Source organism: Lithobates pipiens, unplaced genomic scaffold (assembly GCF_037356315.1).
Source record: "Lithobates pipiens isolate NorthernLeopardFrog02 unplaced genomic scaffold, aLitPip1_a1.2 Scaffold_30, whole genome shotgun sequence".
NCBI lineage: Eukaryota > Metazoa > Chordata > Amphibia > Anura > Ranidae > Lithobates > Lithobates pipiens.
In genome coordinates this window covers 93,612,416-93,633,336 of record NW_027507791.1, presented here as the reverse complement: position 1 = coordinate 93,633,336, position 20,921 = coordinate 93,612,416, and the positions used below count along the sequence as shown (strand labels likewise).

At 41.9% G+C, this 20,921-nt stretch overlaps 1 protein-coding gene across 2 annotated transcripts in view; it reads right to left on the bottom strand.

Moving 5' to 3' along the window:
• COX16 (cytochrome c oxidase assembly factor COX16) overlaps positions 1 to 20,921 on the bottom strand; it is a 181,303-nt gene that overhangs the window by 1,474 nt on the left and 158,908 nt on the right. The gene's annotated exons all lie outside the window — the stretch shown is intronic.

Sequence of the window (20,921 nt, the reverse complement as noted above, 5' to 3'; positions counted from 1 at the left end):
CTCTTTATGGGAGAATGAGATGACAAGGCAGTGTTCCATCAAAATAGAGCAGAATTATTCTATAGATGCTATATAGACCAATCAAAAGTGTCTTTAGAATTATTTTTGCAAGATTTGAACAATAATGGTAATAATATTAAATTGACAAGTCAGTACAGTACGAAAGATCACATTTTTAGATGCCACTATATATCAAGTTAATGACACCTTGCAAACAAAAGTATTTTTTAAATCCATTGACAGGAATAATTTTTTACATATTCACAGGGGCCACCATCCCCTGTGGCTGAGAAATGTCCCAAAAGGCCAAATAATGAGGGTGAAACGTAATTGCTCTACATCTGATGATTTTTTTAGAACAAGCAAAAGTTTTAAAAAATTGGTTTGTGGAAAAAGACTATAAACCTCAATATCTGGACACTATCGTGGAAGAAGTGGGTTCTCTTCCTAGACAAGAGGTCTTGAGAAATAAGGATGTGGGGGTAACAAGTAAAAATTATGAATGGGGTTTTGTATCAGACTTCCAATCTGAGTATAGAAAAGTTAAGTCTGTTTTTTATACCAACTGGCACGTTTTATGTCTAGATAGGACATTACAAAAGATACTTCCATCAAAGCCAAAGTTTATCTAGAGGAAGGCCCAAAGTTTTGGTGACGTGGTAGTAAAAGAAGTTTTGGACCCCCCTAGTCGTCTCCCACATTCTGGGATAAAGATGTTTTTTTTCTCATGCAGAAAGTGTAAAGCATGTCGTGAAGTGTCATGTCAAATAAGTGGTATAGATAGGTTTCTATCCACATCTAACAATAAGGAATTAACCATCAAGGAGTTTATCACTTGCAATACAACTCATGTAGTATACATTTTAAAATACCCTTGTGGGCTAATGTATGTAGGCAGAACTAAATGACTGTTACGCATTAGGATAGCAGAACATATTCACAATATATTGATTGGTTTTAAGGACCACAATGTGTCCCTTCACTTCAAGCTATTCCATAATCAAGACCCTTCAGGACCAATGTTTTGGGGTATTGATCGCATTAAGCCATCTTGGTGAGGTTCTAATATGGTAACAGAGCCTTCAAAGCATGAAACCCAATGGATTTTTTTGATGAATACGCTAGTCCCCAAGGAGTTAAATATAGAACTTGATATTAATTGTTTTATTAGTGACTATTGAGATTTAAAATTGTTATAAGTATTTTGGGTAGTAACTTATAGGCAATTTTTTTTATTTTTTTTGTAAGATTTGATTGGCTTTTCTGGGTTTTTGTCTTGGTGGATATATAAAGTCAGTATTTTTAGGTGAAGTCAGTATTAAGTATTATTTCTAGGTTTTTATAGGGATATTTATTTTATATACCGTACATATATTCTTTTTATAGAGACTATGCATATGATTATGAATGCATGTATCCATATATAGCTTAACCACTTTCAGACCGGACCATTTTGCTGGTAAATGACCAGAGGTCTTTTTACACTTTGGCACTGCGCTGCTTTAACTGGTAATTGCGCGGTCATGCAATGTTGTACCCAAACAAAATTTGCGTCCTTTTCTTCCCACAAATAGAGCTTTCTTTTGATGGTATTTGATTGCCTCTGCGATTTTTATTTTTTGCGATATAAACGTAAAAAGACCGCAAATTTTGAAAAAAAATGATATTTTCTACTTTTTGTTATTAGAAAAATCCAATAAACTCAATTTTAGTCATACATTTAGGCCAAAATGTATTCAGCCACATGTCTTTGGTAAAAAAAAAGTCAATAATTGTATATTTATTGGTTTGCGCAAAAGTTGTCACATCTACAAACTAAGGTACGTTTTCTGGAATTTACGCAGCTTTTAGTTTACGACTGCCTATCTCATTTCTTGAGGTGCTAAAATGGCAGGGCAGTACAAAACCCCCCCAAATGACCCCATTTTGGAAAGTAGACCCCCTAAGGAAATTGATAAGAGGCATGTTGAGCCCATTGAATATTTTATTTTTTTGCCTCAAGCGATTGAATAATGACAAAAAAAAAATTTTTTTTTTTTTTTTTACACAAAGTTGTCACTAAATGATATATTGCTCACACATGCTATGGGCGTATGTGAAATGACACCCCAAAATAAATTCTGCTGCTTCTCCTGAGTACGGGGATACCACATATGTGGGACTTTTTGGGAGCCTAGCCGCGTACGGGGCCCCGAAAACCAAGCACCGCCTTCAGGCTTTCTAAGGGCGTAAATTTTTGAGTTCACTTCTCACTACCTATTACAGTTTTGAAGGCCATAAAATGCCAAGATGGCACAAAACCCCCACAAATGACCCCATTTTAGAAAGTAGACACCCCAAGCTATTTGCTGAGAGGCATGTTGAGTTCATGGAATATTTTATATTTTGCCACAAGTTGCGGGAAAATTACAAACTTTTTTTTTTTTTTTTTTTTTTTTCACAAAGTTGTCACTAAATGATATATTGCTCACACATGCCATGGGCATATGTGAAATGACACCCCAAAATAAATTCTGCTGCTTCTCCTGAGTACGGGGATACCACATATGTGGGACTTTTTGGGAGCCTAGCCGCGTACGGGGCCCCGAAAACCAAGCACCGCCTTCAGGCTTTCTAAGGGCGTAAATATTTGACTTCACTCCTCACTACCTATTACAGTTTTGAAGGCCATAAAATGCCAAGATGGCACAAAACCCCCACAAATGACCCCATTTTAGAAAGTAGACACCCCAAGCTATTTGCTGAGAGGCATGTTGAGTCCATGGAATATTTTATATTTTGCCACAAGTTGCGGGATAAATTACAAACTTTTTTTTTTTTTTTTTTTTTTCACAAAGTTGTCACTAAATGATATATTGCTCACGCATGCCATGGGCATATGTGAAATGACACCCCAAAATAAATTCTGCTGCTTCTCCTGAGTACGGGGATACCACATATGTGGGACTTTTTGGGAGCCTAGCCGCGTACGGGGCCCCGAAAACCAAGCACCGCCTTCAGGCTTTCTAAGGGCGTTACAGTTTTGAAGGCCATAAAATGCCAAGATGGCACAAACCCCCCCCAAATGACCCCATTTTGGAAAGTAGACACCCCTAAATTTAGGGGTACACTAGTGAGACTAGGTAATAAATGGCGGGTGCCCTGAAACTATAAAAAAATAACTAACCAACCAGCGTCACCTGTAACAGTTATATGGTGATCACTGGTGAAAGGGTTAACTAGGGGGCAATCAGGGGGCTTTATGCGGTAGTATATGGGGGTCCCTGGCGCTATAAAAAGCTGCGGCGAACCTAAATACCTACCTGCCTAACTAGCGTCACCTGTGACACTAATACAGCGATCAGAAAAACGATCGCTTATTAGGCTGGGTTCACACTGGAGCGATGCGGGAACGCCACGAATGCGCGGCGGGTTCCCGCATCGCATGCCTCCCGGCGGCAGTTCACACTGCCCTATGCGAACTGCTGGGAGTGTCAGTGAAATGTTACTGACACCCCCAGATCAGTTCGCATATCGCAGTGCGATCTGCAAACTCGGATCGCATGGTGTGAACACCCATGCGATCCGATTCTGCTGCGGGCCAAAAAAAGGGTCCCGTGCGAATTTGCGGCGGGTGCGGCGGGTGTGGCGGGTGCGGCGGGTGCGGCGAATGGCTGAACTCGAATCGCACAGAGATCGGATGTGATTTGCACTGCAGTGCGGTGCGAATCACATCCGTTCTCAAACCGCTGCAATCTGAACCCAGCCTTAGTGACACTGGCGACGGGGGGTGATCACGGGGTTAAACCTTTATTGGGGGGGTTAGGGGGGTACCTTAGAACTAAAGGGGGCTAACCCTAACTGCCCTAACAGTTATTAGTCACAAATGACACCCGCCGGGTGATCAGGGGGTTAAACCTTTATTAGGTAATAAATGGCGGGTGCCCTGAAACTATAAAAAAATAACTAACCAACCAGCGTCACCTGTAACAGTTATATGGTGATCACTGGTGAAAGGGTTAACTAGGGGACAATCAGGGGGCTTTATGCGGTAGTATATGGGGGTCCCTGGCGCTATAAAAAGCTGCGGCGAACCTAAATACCTACCTGCCTAACTAGCGTCACCTGTGACACTAATACGGCGATCAGAAAAATGATCGCTTATTAGGCTGGGTTCACACTGGAGCGATGCGGAAACGCCGCGAATCCGCGGCGGGTTCCCGCATCGCATGCCTCCCGGCGGCAGTTCACACTGCCCTATGCGAACTGCTGGGAGTGTCAGTGAAATGTTACTGACACCCCCAGATCAGTTCGCAGATCGCAGTGCGATCTGCAAACTCGGATCGCATGGTGTGAACACCCATGCGATCCGATTCTGCTGCGGGCCAAAAAAAGGGTCCCGTGCGAATTTGCGGCGGGTGCGGCGGGTGTGGCGGGTGCGGCGGGTGCGGCGAATGGCTGAACTCGAATCGCACAGAGATCGGATGTGATTTGCACTGCAGTGCGGTGCGAATCACATTCGTTCTCATAAACCGCTGCAATGTGAACCCAGCCTTAGTGACACTGGCGACGGGGGGTGATCACGGGGTTAAACCTTTATTGGGGGGGTTAGGGGGGTACATTAGAACTAAAGGGGGCTAACTCTAACTGCCCTAACAGTTATTACAGTCACAAATGACACCAATGCAAAAAAAAAAAAAAAAAAAAAAAAAATGACATTGGTGTCACTGTGACTGGGGGGCAGGGGTAATTGGGGGGGTGATCGGGGGGTAAAGGGGGGGTGTGAGTGTGCCTGGCATGTTCTACTGTGTGTGTAGAGTGTTGGTGCAACTCACCGATCCGCTCTCCTCCGTGTCGGAACGGAAAATACCGACACGGAGGAGAGAATACATCACTTCCTCTCCTGTGTTTACATTACAGGAGAGGAAGTGATGTCACGGGGGATTTCCATTCGTCGAGAGCGATCGCGAGGGGGTGGCCATGAATGAATGGCCGCCCCCTCATCCCGGATCGCTCTCGAAGAAATGCCGACCGCCGCAGGCACCGGGGGGGGGCCCGATCGGGCCCCCCACCCGCGGGCAGGCAGGGACTTATATATACGCCCATATGCCTGCCCGTGCCATTCTGCCGACGTATATCGTCGTGCGGCGGTCGGCAAGTGGTTAAAATAGGGGAATACCCTAATAGTGGAATTCTTCTTTTTAATTTATTAAAGATTGATAGTCTTTTTAAATTAAGATTGTAATGATCGATAGTTTGATGTCCGTTATTATCAATGAATTGGGTTAAAATAATCTCTCTTGATAATGACATCTGACCCTCCGCTGGTGTGTACCTTTATTAGTAGCAGTTGGGAAGTACACAGAGTTAATTCTAATAGATTGACTGTCAGATATAACCCAGGACACCGCACCGTAAGGTCACGCCCTTTGACAAAGTTGTAATGACGATACGCATCAGAAAGTGACCTTAGGACGACCGCAAGTGACACACAGACACCTTGCGTCCAAACTACTGAGTGGAGAAACCGGAAGTGGTGCATAGCGACGTGCGAAGCGGCATGTTTAGCTAAAGCACACTACGGAACCAGCTTTTGTCTCCTCAGTAAGTGACTGATAATAAAATATGACAACAAGTTATACAGTCAAATAGGAACAAAGACTGTGAAAAGATTTTAATGTGGACAAGTATTTTAACGGTGGAAATTCAAAAAGAACGTAAAACGGGACTAGACTATGTGGAGTTTTTCTCTCTTCCCATATGATGGTTCCAGATGATTGTTGGAAAACCCAGTTGTAGGGACATCACAAGGAAGCAGTCTTTGGGATATCTAAGGCTTGATATTTTCGGATGTTTGGTGAGTTTAAACCCCAGAGGGCAGTGTGACGCACTTGTGGAGGGATCTGGTTTTTACAGACAACATTGAGATGACCATTTGTGTTCATCTTGGACTCTCTCTCTCATCACCATCTGATACTGCTGTCCTGTGTTTATTTTTCTTCACTTACGTCAAATGGACATTTGGTAGCCTGGCTATTTTAGTATTGACAGGAGCGCTGCTTATGATGATTTTTTTTCTGATGCTATTTTAGTATTCGGTATATTTACCATATGGAAGGGTATTGTTTTATTTTTGCACATTTAATTGTAGAATTTGATTTTATGTGTATAGTTTTTCTATTAACAAAATTTGAACATCATAGCGCTGAGATAAGGAGAAGTGGGTATCGGTTGCGCCACTGTGCTTTTTCTTACTTTTTTTAAGGTATTAGAGGCCAACTGAAATCTGTCAAGGTCTGTTTAGGAGCTACGCTGCCCCTAGGGGTAGTCGAGGACTCGCAGAAGAAGATTGTCTAGGCAGCCCAGGACCGCAAACCCCCCCACTGACGTAACCATGCCAGATCCGAGGCTAACACCTTGTGAACACCCGAACAGTGGCAGCAAAACTAAAGGGCAACACCACGCGCTGATAATGCTCAGCACCCACAGGAAAATAGAGGAAGTGCTGGAATCGGACACATAGTGGAATTTGTAAGTAAGCATTTTTGACGACAATAGAAGCCTCATGATGAAGGGGTGCCACCGTCGTGCGGATGGACTCCATCCTGAACTTCTGTACCCACACACGGCAGGTCTGGGCCTTGAGGTCCAGAATCGGACTTACCGTGCCCTCCATCATTTGGACTGTAAACAGGTTTGAATAAAACCCCTTAAACTGTTCCCGACAAGGGAACTGGGACAATCACACTGTGAAGCAACAGGGCTTGCACAGCTCCAGGAGAACAGCAAACAGTCCCACGACAGACGCACATTGGAAGCAAAAAAACCTTTTGGGGAACAAGGCCAGAAAACTATCTTTTAACTGGACAAAATCAAGATGCGTAATGTCGTCATCCAGGGTAGCCCCCCACATTACATGTCTAAGTACCACTGCGGAAACAGAGAGCTCGGTAACCAGGGGAACTGTGGCCAAGAGGCATAGCAGACAAACTGCAGCGCCTAGACCAACAGGTCCGCCAATGCAGCAAAGCCATCCCTCTCCCCCTCCAGGTATGTCAGCTGGATCTTTAGAAACCAGAGATTCCTCTATTGGAATCACGGTTGCCTTGAGCAGCCTAAAGACAGGGGGGTCCACCACTGGTGGAACAGTCCACTTCTGAAGGAGGGACTCCTCAAAGAGGTACCTCCCAGTCGGCTGCAGCAATCTGTGCTTTCTCACGAACTACAACAGCCAGGTGGACACAAGTGCTATAGCCAGACCATGCTGGCTGGAATCTACATCAACCTGACCCTGCACCATGGTGAGTGAGTGAGACCACCACCCCACCTCCCCTGGGGACAGGGAGCATCCCATTCTCCCTGGAGACAAGGACCTTGGAGAGCACAGAGAGGGGGCCCAGGACTACAACATATCCAATTTTGGGGTCGGCCAGCTTGCCTCGGTAATCCGTTACGCCTGTAAATGACTACTGCAATGAGAAGTGAAAAAAGGTATTGCTTCACTTTAAGTACATTTTCATTTTAAATACATACTCTGGTCCCATTGTGTACTTGTGGGGTATGCCTGTGTATAACTTAATGGACCTAGCTGCACTATGTGGTAAGATTTACTTGGAACAGATATGAACTGAACACCACCCTCCACCCAGCAACTTAAAAGCCATGCTGAATATTAATCAGACTTGATAACAGAATTATATTTATGCAAAATTGGCTTGAAATAACTTAAATGCTTATATCCTTTGGAGTGACAGGCTAAAGTCACAAGTTAAACATATACCATTCATAGATACTAATCAGTTCTGTCTGCTATCTAGATTGGCATTTTTTAACTCACGTCTGTATTTCTTTGTTATTTTTTGCCAAGTTATAGTCCTATGTCTGTGCATTAAGATTATGTTCATGAAGATACTATAAAATGTACAATAAGGTAGATGCTGGAAAAATATGTCAGACAGGGCTGTCATTCTCTATGTGTATTTCTTTACTCTGAAAATAAATTGCCACAGATGTTTTTTTCACTTTTCTCTTTGGGACATCTTAAAGGATAAGTGCACCTTTTGGAACATGTTATACCTGTATATAGGGGGTAACATAGTTTCATAGTTAGTAAGGTTGAATAAAGACACCAGTCCATCCAGTTCAACCTGAGTGAGTGTCTACAATAGACCCCATCCCTGTACATTGCACACTCACATTGGTCCCTACCCTCAAGGTGCCCACAATCCAAGGTCCCCATTCATATACTAGGGCCAATTTTGGACAGAAGCCTATTAACCTACCTGCATGTCTTTGGATTGTGGGAGGAAACCGGAGTACCCGGAGGAAACCCACGCAGGCACAGGGAGAACATGCAAACTCCAGGCAGGCAGTGTCGTGGTTGGGATTTGAACCAGCGACCCTTCTTACTGCTAGGTGAGAGTGCTAACCACTACACCACTGTGCCGCCCATAAACATGTTACTGTGCTCCAGTCCTCACAGCCCCCTAAACCCCCATTGTGGCAGTAGGTAGGGGATCCTCTCCCCGGACTTGCAGTCACAATTTGAAAACAGAGCGGCCATGCGGAGCGGCACCCACATGGTAGCATCATTCATTCTCAGATTTCAGTGAATGAATAGACTACAAACATGGTCAGGCATTATGGCCGACAGCTTGTAGTTCTTAATGAACTGCAAGGAAGCTGGCGAGTGCTCTTGCAGTTCATCTTCCTGCTCTCAGGTAACTGCTTGCCTGTATCAGAGGTACGGGCAGATAGCTATCCTGACAGTCTGCAGAAGCCAGACACTGCACCTGTGATCTGCTGATCGTGGGTGCAATGCTCTGCAGGTTCCACAGAAAAAAAAAATGCAAATGTTTTACCTGTTTAAGATTAATTTTAACATCTTTAACCCATAGGGTCAATGCAATCAGGATAAATACAATATTTTCAGTAAAAATATTTCAAATAGTGTGATTTAAAGGTTGCATTAAATTAGAAATCTGGGATAAGCATATATTGTCTAATGACAAGAGGTAAGGCTCCATTCACACCTGAGCGTATCAATTTATTTGTGTTTTTCAAGTGTTTTTTTAAGCTTTTTTAAAGCGTTTTAGAAGTGTATTACAATTGTTTTAATGCTTTGGGCCTTTTTGCTTAGCTAATAGAAAGCACTAGGGGAGGGGAGGAGAGGGAGAGGAAATTAGGGATAGAAAGCTGCTATTTGAGCAGAAAACGCTTGTGAAAACTATCAAGAAAAGTGAGGCATTTCTATTGAAGTCTATGAGGCCAAAAATGCTTGTAAACTGCCAATAAGAAGCTTGTGTACTCTTTTGAACTTCAGGCATTTTGATTCAGGTGACAGAATGCTCATATTTGAACAGGGTTGAAATAAATGAATATGATTCATCTTGTTGAGCGTTCTAGAGCTACAAGCTTCAAGCAGAAAACCGCTCAAGTGTGAATGGAGCCTTAGTGTATTCTTACTTAAATCTGTGCTCTTTGTATATTTTTTTCCAGATCTGTGCAGTAAATCCAGTGTGAAACTGTTACTTTGTGCAGTAACTTCCTGTAATCAAGATCATTTACTACTGCTCTACAGAACAGTGCATTTTCCCCAGCAGCTGTAAAGTGCCCTCTCATTTCTCTTTCATAGCTAATCCTGCCAATGCCCCACAAACTGGAAAAGAGTTGGATGAATTATTTCAGCACAGCATGGGACGTTTGATGCAGTGGGACGTTCAAGAATTCTTGCTATTGAATGTTGAAGAAGAGAGCATCAAGGAAATAGAGGGAAGGGACCATTGGCAGGAAGCAGCAATTGACATGGATGTTCCTGCAGCAGCAGCTTTCTGCCATGTGAGTGGGAGCAAAGAGAAGAGTGGGGACTTGTAAGGTGGCAAAACATACCTGGGTGCCAGAGATTGTAGAGGATTTGAAGGAGAGGCAAAACAGCAGTGAGTTAGGATTTTGTCCAGGGGAGGGGGGAGTTTGCAGAGGAATGGAAGGAGCAGTCTTCTTATTCCACCAGGTGGCAGTGCCCTATGGGTACAGTCTACAGCAATCCATCCTGCTGCTCCACATACTGTAACTCAGCAGTCTTGGCCATTTTAAACACATCTGCCGCTGACAGCACTGTAGTGATGCACAGCTTCTATCAAGTGTGGTAAATCTACTAGTCAAAAAAAATAAAAAAATCACGATCTCCCAATACCACCATACAGGGAACAAATATAGTGCCACTTGGAAGAGCTGCTGTGAAGAACTCTTGGCCACCTTTGCAGGGGCTTTTTTTTCACAATAAAAACTACCCAGCCTCTGCCTGTAAAATTGCCAGCTAGTAAAAAAAAAATAATAATTAGTAGACAGAGAATTTAGAGTCTGTACAATATTTCTGGCTTTTGTCTCCGAAGTCTAATGCCGCGTACACACGATCAGAATTTCGGCCAGCAAAAGACCGATGAGAGCTTTTCATTGGAAAATGCGACCGTGTGTATGCTCCATTGGAATTTAGCTGGCCGAATTCCCTCCAGCAAAAATTTGAGAGCATGTTCTCAATTTTTCCCACGGAAAAACTTTCTACCGCAAATTCCAATCGTGTGTATGCAATTCTGACTCTCAAAAACTCACGCATGCTCAGATTCAACTATGAGATGGAAGCTACTGAGTATTGAACTTCCTTTTTCTAGTCCCTTGATAACAGAACAAAAGTTGGGCTATGGACTTTCTAGGCACAATACAACAATCACAAAATCAGTACAAAAAATAATCATGAGTGATCAGAAAGTCAACCCTATTTATGTTACCGCTATTGTAAAATAATAATACTACATTGGTAGAAACCACCACATAACACTCTCAAACGTGAAAATAGTAAATAGTTCAAAATAGCAGAACATCAAAGGAGATTGAAAGATGGTATCATGCTCGACATGTTTTGCGTGTCTTCACGCTTCTTCTGGAGCTTGTTATGACCAACTAACAAAAAAAAAGATTTTGTTTATTTTTCTAGTCCCGTTGCACGTCACCGCGTTCTTGACGGTCGGAATTTGGTGTGACCGTGTGTATGGAAGACAGCTTGAGCGAAATACCGCTGGGAAAATTTCAGTTTCAGGATAAAAACTGCCTTGACTCTTTATGGCGCTGTGGTTTTGAGGTGTTCTTATAGTCTCTGTTATGGCATTTTATTCATTTTTAAGACAAGGCAGTGGCGTACTGGGAGGATAGAAGATCACATCATGCAATTAAACAGTTTTGCCACTGGCCAATAGATATGAAGTTGAGGGCTTTAGTTATTTTTATTTTTTTTATTACGGCTAGGTTTACTTTGCTGCAATCTGACTCTGATCCGGTTTTTAGTGCAATTATGTAGTGCGACTTGTATGTGGTTTGCCTATTATATGGAGCCAAAATCATGCTGGAATTGTATCAAAGTAGTACGGGCACCTTTTCCAAAATTGCGTCTTGCTGGTTTGCATTGATGTGAATGGCTACCATTAAAAACAATGCGATTACACATGCAAAATATGTATTGCCAGAATACAGTGTTGTTGTCTGTTCTATAACATTGCATACAGCTTAGAGCCATATCCCAAGCATGTATTAGAATGGAATGGTGTTTTTTCCCCATTTTATCCTTCGGCCAGTTCACACGATACCCGCACAGAAATCACATAGGAATGCGCTGTTTGTTCTTGTGTGTTTCACGTGCAGTTCTGTGTGGTGCAATTTCTGCCCATTAAAGAGGATGTAAACCTCCATTTTCAAGTTGTACCTATAGGTAAGCCTATAAAAAGGCATACCTATAGGTACTGTAAATATCTCCTTAACATGCGCCATGTAGGAGATATTTAATTTGTACTGCTCTGATGATATCGGCACTAGCGAGTGCCGTGACTGTCGGCTCGCATGCACATGCACGGGAGTGACGTCACACGACTCAGGCCAGTCACAGAACCGGAGTCTGTGGCCCGGGAGGAAGAGTGGCGAACATGGATTTGGCCTCCAGCGTGTTTTGTTTGCAGGTAAGTGCTCACCTGCTCTCCTTTGAATTGTATTTTTTTATTTTTGCATTGGTACATGTTCCCCATGGCATTACCTAGATTCTCTGTTCCCTTTATTTAGCAACCCCTTGCCTACTACCGTTGGCTGGTAAACATACCATTGAATGCGTTTTTCCATATTTTTTTGAAAGGTTCAAAAAAGTTCTTTCGCAAAAATCTTGTCAGCTGATAACTTCCCGTTTTCTGCATGTGCTAAATTTGTATCAGTTACATTGTTCTCAGATATCTCTGAGGACTACAGAGCCACACGCATCTCTGTTATGAAGAGGAGGTGGTGAGATTTCTGAAGGCTTGTCCTGATACAGTAGGGTGAGTAAGCATTGTAACTTTAAGATAGGAAATATGCTACTGGTAGAACCAACAGGTTAAAGCAGTGGTCTCCAAACTGCGGCCCTTTGCATTCCTTTATCCGGCCCTTGGGCACTATTACTCCAACTGATACAAAACACTATTGTGCCAACTGACACCAACAATGGGGCACCATTTCTGCCATCTACACCAATAATGGCTCCCAATTAAACCAGTAAAGGGGCATGATTCCTTCCCTAAATACCGAATGTGGCAATGTTTACTCCCACTGATGCCAGGAAAATTTCCTCTCCCGCTGGCTACAGGCCGACCCCCCTAAAGTGTGAAGGACAATAAACTGGCCCTTTGTTTAGAACATTTGGAGACCCTTGGGTCAAAGTAAAGAAAAAACTGTCGAAAAAAGGAAAACAAGGCAGCCACCACATCCGTGGACTGGTAAGCTGTAAGATAATCACATTTTTAATTTGGGATTAGATGTGCTTTGACTTATGGTGTGGAAAGTAGGATGGAACAGGTTACATAAACAGAGTATCACATGGGATTAAGCCATTACCCACTCAAAAGCATTGGGCTTATTCATCAGAGACTACTGCATTTTTTATGTAATAGCTTTATTCGTCACAAACAGCTGCCCAAGACCTGTCTATACAATTATATTTAAAATGCTTCCAGCTTGTCCTCTCTGCTGGAGTACCAGAGAAGAGGAACAGAGGACAGGATATAACCTTCATCTTTGAATATCTGTGTTATACTTAATGGCATTTTACATGAGTTCACAACCTCAAGCATATATTCATAGGAACATAATAGAAACATGGTCACCCTCATGTCTAACTTTATTGCCAAAGTAACTTGTTTCTTTTCTTTTCCTACAGGACCTGGTTAGACCTCTCATTTATTGGCAACAAAAGGAGTCCCAGATAAAGTCCAGGACCACCGCCTGCTTTTTGATATCTCAAAGAAGCGGCACAAAAAAAATCAGGTTATAGAAAAATATCAAGATGAATTGGGATCATTAATAAAATATAAATGAAAAGATCAGAACACGGTGCCGCTTTTAAGTTTCAAACATATCTAATGGATTAAAATGAAAGGGAGAAAAAGCTTTTTCAAATAAAATTATATCTAAAGTGCAAGTGGGCTTTTATGTAAAGGAACATGCTGCACCATTTACAAATGTCTATGCAAACGACTCATTCTATTCCACAAGGTTAAGGGCACTTTTCTCACTGTTGGTTTTAGGCTGGCCATACATTAAGCAATTTGCTTTTCAACGGGTACCATCAGACTAAAGGGTAAAGTCAGTCATAGATGGATTGAAATTTGGCTGGTTCAGCAGGAACTGGTCAAATTTTGATCCATCATTGGGCAGCCTGGTTGTACTGAAGTTGATCAACTTCAGTACAACCAGCCTTTTGGTTTTTTTTCTGTGTGATTACTGCTGTTGGCTATATCCGGCAGCAGTAATCATTGTATTCTAACAGAGGAGAAACCTCTCGCTGTCAGAAAAACAATAATGCAGTGAGAAGGATTCTACCATCAACAGTGAATATGTTGATGGGGGTATCCCTCCCGCTGCGCAATTGTTTTCTGACAGCAGGAGGTTTCGCCACCATCAGAATAGGATTACTGCTGCCGGATACAGCCAGCAGCAGTAATCACAAAGAAAAAACCCTATATGCTGGTTGATTGATGAACTTCAGTACTATTAGCCTGCCCATAGATGGATTGAAATTCAGCCAGTTCCTGCTGAGCCAGCCAAATTTCAATCCATCTATGGCTGAATTTACATTTTAGTCTGATTGTAGGGAACTAAATAAGGAAGGATGTTTTTTTAAACCAAAGTGCAGAACAGTAGTGATAAATTATTTACATTTGCCAGTACATCTCAATCTGATTGATATAGGTCCTCCTAACTCTGCTTAGAAGTAGTACTGCACCAATATAAAATATTGCCATGATTCATGTTTTTAGGGTGCTCACTGACAAAAGGAGGCCATCTAAATATGCAGGGATGATTTGACTCCCCGTCAGCACCTCAGCCTGCAGTAAGACATAAAAATATCAGACTAAAGTGTATACCCTATTCCTGTAAAAGCTGCTGTATCAGCTGATGAGGTGGCAATAGTGTATGATTTTTTTGACACCCCTCAAAATGGCAATTTGGCAGTTGTCTGTGTGATACACCAGATATTAAGCTGGAGAGCTGGTTGTTTATTTGTGGCCATAGCAATTATAAAATGAAAGAGCAGAAAAAGCAGTTATTTAGAACTATGATGGGCACTACCTTATCAGACAGGAGATAGTGTGACATCACTCTGGTGACACCAGGCAAAAGGAAGGATCAGCTCTTTACCTGTAGCGGTTATTGTTTTCAAATCAAATGTCAATAAAAGTTGTTTCTTAACCACTTAAGCCCCGGACCATTTGGTTGACCAAAGAGTACTTTTTGTGATTCGGCATTGCGTTGATTTAACTAACAATTGCGCAGTCGTGCGACAAGGCTCCCAAACAAAATTTACATCATTTTTTTCCCCACAAATAAAGCTGTCTTTTGGTGGTATTTGATCACCTCTGCGGTTTTTATTGTTTGCGCTATAAACAAAAATAGAGCGACAATTTTGAAAAAAAATGCATTATTTTTAACTTTTTGCTATAATAAATATCCTCAAAAAATATATTAAAAAAACACATATTTTTTCCTCCGTTTAGGCCGATACGTATTCTTCTACATATTTTTGGTAAAAAACAAAACAAAACAAAAAAACGCAATAAGCATTTATTGATTGGTTTGGCAAAAGTTATCACGTCCACAAAATAGGGGATAGTTTTATGGCATTTTTATAAAAAATAAATTGTATTAGTAATGGTGGCAATCAGCGATTTTTATCGTGACTGTGACATGGCTGAGGACACATCGGACAATTTTGACACCTTTTTGGGACCATTGGCATTAATACAGCAATCAATGCTATAAAATTGCATTGATTATTGTAAAAGTGTCACTGGCAGTGAAGGGGTTAACCACTAGGGGACTGGGGGTTAAGTGTATCCTGGGGAATGATTCTAACTGTCTGGGGGATGGGCTAACAGTGACACGACACTGATCGCTGCTCCCGATGACAGGGAGCAGCAGATCAGTGTCCTGTCACTAGGCAGAATGGGGAGATGCTGTGTTTACATCGACATCTCCCCGTTCTTCAGCTCCGCTAGACAATTGCGGGTATCCCCGCGGACATTGAGTCCGCAGGTCCCGTGGACACTGTCACAGAGCTTGCGGCAGGCACACGGCGGGAAATTCGAAGTAACGTACAGGTACGTTACTTTGCCCAGCCGTGCCATTCTGCCGACGTACTGTATTTGTACAGGAGCCGGTCCTTAAGTGGTTAAAGCATGACTGTTAGATTGCATACATAAAACCAATGTGATCCCTTCAGTCAAAAATACCTCCTTAAGGACTAGCCAGCTTTTGGATTTACATGGAATCACAAGCACAGAAATGCCCTTTACTACTGCACATGAGCCATACAGCCCCAAAATCTGTAACTGGTTCCCATCTACCAATAAAGTTGATTATGTATGGTATAGGAGTGCTAATCTCAGCTGTACTATACTGACCTGTACTTTTGTAACATTGAGGGTTTAGGGGCTGCCCTCTATCAACAGGGGTATCCCAAAGGACCTCTGGAGGAAGTACCTTCCCAAATGACCACCGGAGGCTGTCAGTGTCAGTCCATGACCGCAACTCATTGATTCACTTTAGAAGCACTGATGAAGGAATGGTGGGGGTGGGGGAGGAGTGGTGTTTGATTTTCCAAAATGTATTGGCTTTCTTTTTGGAAAGAAAACTTTATTATGGACTTTTATTAATGTTGTAATCTCATTCTTCCTATGGTCCAATAAAGAGTTGGAAATAGGCCCATGGGGCTACAGGGTGCATGTGTCAAGTTGTAGAGGATGTCTCTGTGGATGCAGTTCTATGCAAACAAAAACAATGGTCTGATGGGCAGCGTTCAGCAACTTCTTCAGAAAGTAAATATTTTTTACCTCAAAGACAGATTTAGGCCTCAAAGACAGAGAGCATTTTGGAACGCTCACCTGCATGATTTTTAAATTAGGACAAGTGGCTATGTCTGTATAGCCGGTGATTCTGCGAAGACTTATATGGGCTGCCTGCATGCAGCACCAGGTGGATCCAGCAGTATAAACAAATAGCAGATTCATCATGTGCGAGTCTCAGGACCTGTGTGAGGCCTAAAATAGTAAAAAGGCCCTGAGAGTCATCCTTTAAGTTAAGAAACTACATTAGAAATCTATACATTGTGGCATGCTGTAAAAAGAAATGTGCATTATTTCTAAAGGTCACTGGTTCTCTTTAAGTCAACAAAGAGATTGCAAACATAATGTTAAATCTAGTGCAGATGTTTGAAAAACTGTCACAGCTGATTGCCAGGGATTACAGGAGTAGATGCAACTGAAACCATTGCAGAACTAATGGTGATTAAGAGACATTTCGATTAATGCAAGTAGGGTACTTTATTCATAATTGTTTCATAACACTTCAGGATATATAAAGTAATACTTTATATAAAATTCAACTCCAAAAAAGGTTCAGTAAAAATTATTGAATTAAATGTACCGTATTTTTCGGACTATAAGGCGCACGTAAAAGCCTAAATTTTCTCCCAAAAACGACCGTGCGCCTTATAATCCGGTGCGCCTTATATATGACCTGTTGACATCGCTGGAGATTCGTGGAAAAAGCCACCCGGTCTCTTGACGTTAACCTTCGGACTATAAGGCGCACGTAAAAGCCTAAATTTTCTCACAAAATCGACCGTGCGCCTTATAGTCCGATGTGCCTTATATATATGGAAATATCCATTTTATCAGCCGGTCGTTGCTAGTGCGCCTTATAATCCGGTGCGCCTTATAGTCCGATGCGCCTTATATATGGAAATATCCATTTTATCAGCCGGTCGTTGCTAGTGCGCCTTATAATCCGGTGCGCCTTATAGTCCGAAAAATACGGTATATGCTATATTAGAGACGAAGATTTCAAAATAAGGGAGTTGTGTTAAAACAGTAAGGTATAAAATGCTACTGCATACCCCATGTGCTTTACTAACAACGGCCCTACCATACTATAATTTATAAACTATAGTACCAATATACACAATACAGTAAAACCTTGGATTGCGAGCATAATTTGTTCCAGAATCATGATTGTAATCCAAAGCACTTGTATATCAAAGCAAATTTTCCCATAAGAAATAATGGAATCTCAAATGATTCGTTCCACAACCATTTATTCATAGGTCCTTCAGTTTATAGTCCATATAAAAAGATAACAATGTGATAGTTTGTGTAACCATAAAACGTTCATCCACAAATGGGCGCCTCCACAAGGGGATTAGAATCAAAATCCAGCAAGAACTACTGAGTATAAGACCCCTTTCACATTCAGGCGCTTTGTAGGCGCTATAGCGTTAAAACTAGCGCCTGCAAAGCGCCCTGAAACAGTGGCTCCATTCACTCCAGTGTGAAAGCCCAGAGGGCTTTCACACTGGAGCAGTGCACTGGGAGGGCGTCAGAAAAATTTCTGCCAGCAGCTTCTTTGGAGAGCATTAGGAGCGGTGAACTCACCACTCGTAAAGTGCCCCATCCATTGAAAACAGTGGGGGGACTGCTATACCGCCTGCAAAGCACCTCTGCAGCACCATTTTGCAGTTGGATTTAACCCCTTTTTGGGGGCTGATGGGGGTTAAAACCACCCAATAGTGAGTGAATAGCGCCGCTTTACAACTGATGCCTGGGGCGGCTCAGTGTGAAAGGGGTCTTAAAGAAAAGAGGCGCCTCTAAGTGTAGCAATAAAGTTACATTTATAGAAGGTATCTTCATCGGAGGCACGGGGCTCTCTACATTTTTATTTTTTCTTATTTATTTTACTTTTTATTTTTACACTGTCCCTTTAACATCCCTTCTAATAGAAAAAAGCATGACAGGACCTCTTTAATGTGAGATCTGGGGTCAAATAAACCTCAGATCTCGCATTTTCACTTAAAAGCAATAAAAAAACAAATTGTCCCTTTAAGGGCGCTGAGGCGGAAGTGACGTTTGACGCTGCTCCTGTTATCTGCCGATAGATCGGTCGACCTCCAATGTCATAGTGGGGACGACATTCCCTCGCTCGACTTCCTGCCTCTAAGGGGAAAACATTGGATCATCTTCAGTGCTACCGATGGATCCAGAAAGCGGCAGAGACGACCAGGACTGGGCGGAAGGGTGGGCACCTCTCCCACCGCCCATAAAAGTGATCTTGCAGCGAATCTGCCATAGAAACCACTTTTATTTTAAAGCGGACTGACCACCATTGAAGAAAATACCGGGGTTATGGCAGCTATCTGCTGCCATAACAATGGTATTTAACGTCAAAACAGCTATGTAAATCCCTGGTGGGCGGTCCCAAAGTGGATAATAGAAGATGAAATAAACCCTAGGGGGCAGTGTGTATTGGTATGTGCAGCCAAATATCCGTCAACAAAACACCAGCATCCAGATTTTCAGCTCTACCAAAGAAACTAGCACCCTCAAAAGAGTAATAATGCAAAAAGTAGGTGCTGTATTGCAAAATATACCACAATATTTATACAAATAGTAAACACTGTGATAGATATATACGGTGTTGGTAACACATAAGCACAAATATTACTATATGGTACAGAGTACCTGCAATACAACAGTTTGATAAAATGCACATTAGTAGAAATAGTTGGCCTCAACTGTTAAGTCAGGCAGATATAAATAGAAGTAAGGTACTATAAATACCAACATTTCAGGGTACTAGACCCCTTTCTTAAGAAGGTCTTCCTTGGCAGGTGGATTTTACCCGTTGATCGACCGACTTGGGTCTAACCAGCCTGTTGGATTTTTTTTTACATGCAATTATGGCTGGTGCCCATAGCCGCTAGCAGAAATTGTGTTTTTCAAGTTCTACCAGGTGAATGTTCAGGACTTTGCTGAAGCAAGCTTCAGCTGCAAGGTAGTTCAAGTGCTTTTTTGAGTATTTTGTTTGGGGTTCTTTAAACCCTTGTATTTCTTGAGGGCTTATTGGCAATTCTATGTTGCCCACCCCTTGGTTTTGTTGCTTGGTTAGATCCCACGGTCTATAAATACAAGTCCTGTACTGTACAATTAAGATAACCATTTTGACTTACCTGTCTTTATCACAAGTACAGTATAGGATACAGGCCCCTTATTTATTACTGAAAATGAGACAGATTTTCACTCTAAACAGATACATAACTATGAGGTGGTCAAGATTAGGTTTCATTCAGTCGCAGTGCAACTCAGAAGCAGGCACAGAAGGAATTATACATGTGTCTCACAATGCATTTCACTGCTCCTGGTTAGCACTCCTTTCCAATGTGACAAGATTGATAAATGTTACTTTCTATGTTTACAACATGAATAGAGATTAATGAGATGATTTACATCAAGTTGATCTGTTCCATATACTATTTGCAAATAAAAAAACAAAAAAGGCTGAAAATTTCGAAAGACGATGCAATACTTTTAAAGTAGGAAACCAGTCCTTTTCTTTGTAGGTTTACTATGGCTGTAGCAGAGGATTAGACAGATTCAGATGCGACTATACTTGCGTTCTAATTAGCTGTTGACAGCAAGTATGGAGCTACATATACAGTATATATATATATAAGAAAATCTGAAACTATTCACTTTGTTTCTAGCATTAATATATCTGTCTATAACTAGTTGTCAGTTTCTTCTATTTTCAATAACCTCTTAAAACATCATTGCCAGTCACGTTGACCTATTCCAACACTTTGCAGTGCTGCCATGGCAACATGAATACATATAATTGAGGTTTAAAGTGTATATATAGCCAAAATCTGTTATTTTATTTCTATATTCCTAGGGAGAAAGTTAACCCCCCACCCTTTTTTTTGGGGGATGCATGCGACTTATTGGGTAGATTCACTTTACTCACTGTTCCAGAGATCAACAGGAAGTTACATACACAGTATCTCTTAAAAGTGAGTAAACCCCTTACATTTTTGTAAATATTTTATTATATCTTTTCATGTGACAACACTGAAGAAATGACACTTTACTACAATGTAAAGGAATGAGTGTACAGCCTGTATAAGAGTGTAAATTTTCTGTCCCCTCAAAATAACAACACACAGCCATTAATGTCTAAACCTCTGGCAACAAACACCCCTAAGTGAAAATGTCCAAATTGGGTCCAAAGTGTCAATATGTTGTGTGGCCACCATTACTTCCCAGCACTGCCTTAACCCTCTTGGGCATGGAGTTCACTGAAGCTTCACAGGTTGCCACTGGAGTCCTCTTCTCCTCCATGAAGACAGCTGGTGGATGGTTTGAGACCTTGCGCTTTTCCACCTTCCATTTGAGGATGACCTACAGATGCTCAATAGGGTTTAGGTCTGGAGACATGCTTGGCTAGTCCATCAACTTTACCCTAAGCTTCTTTAGCAAGGCAGTGGTCATTTTGGAGGTTTGTTTGGGGTTGTTATGTTAGAATACTGCCCAGAGGCCCAGTCTCCA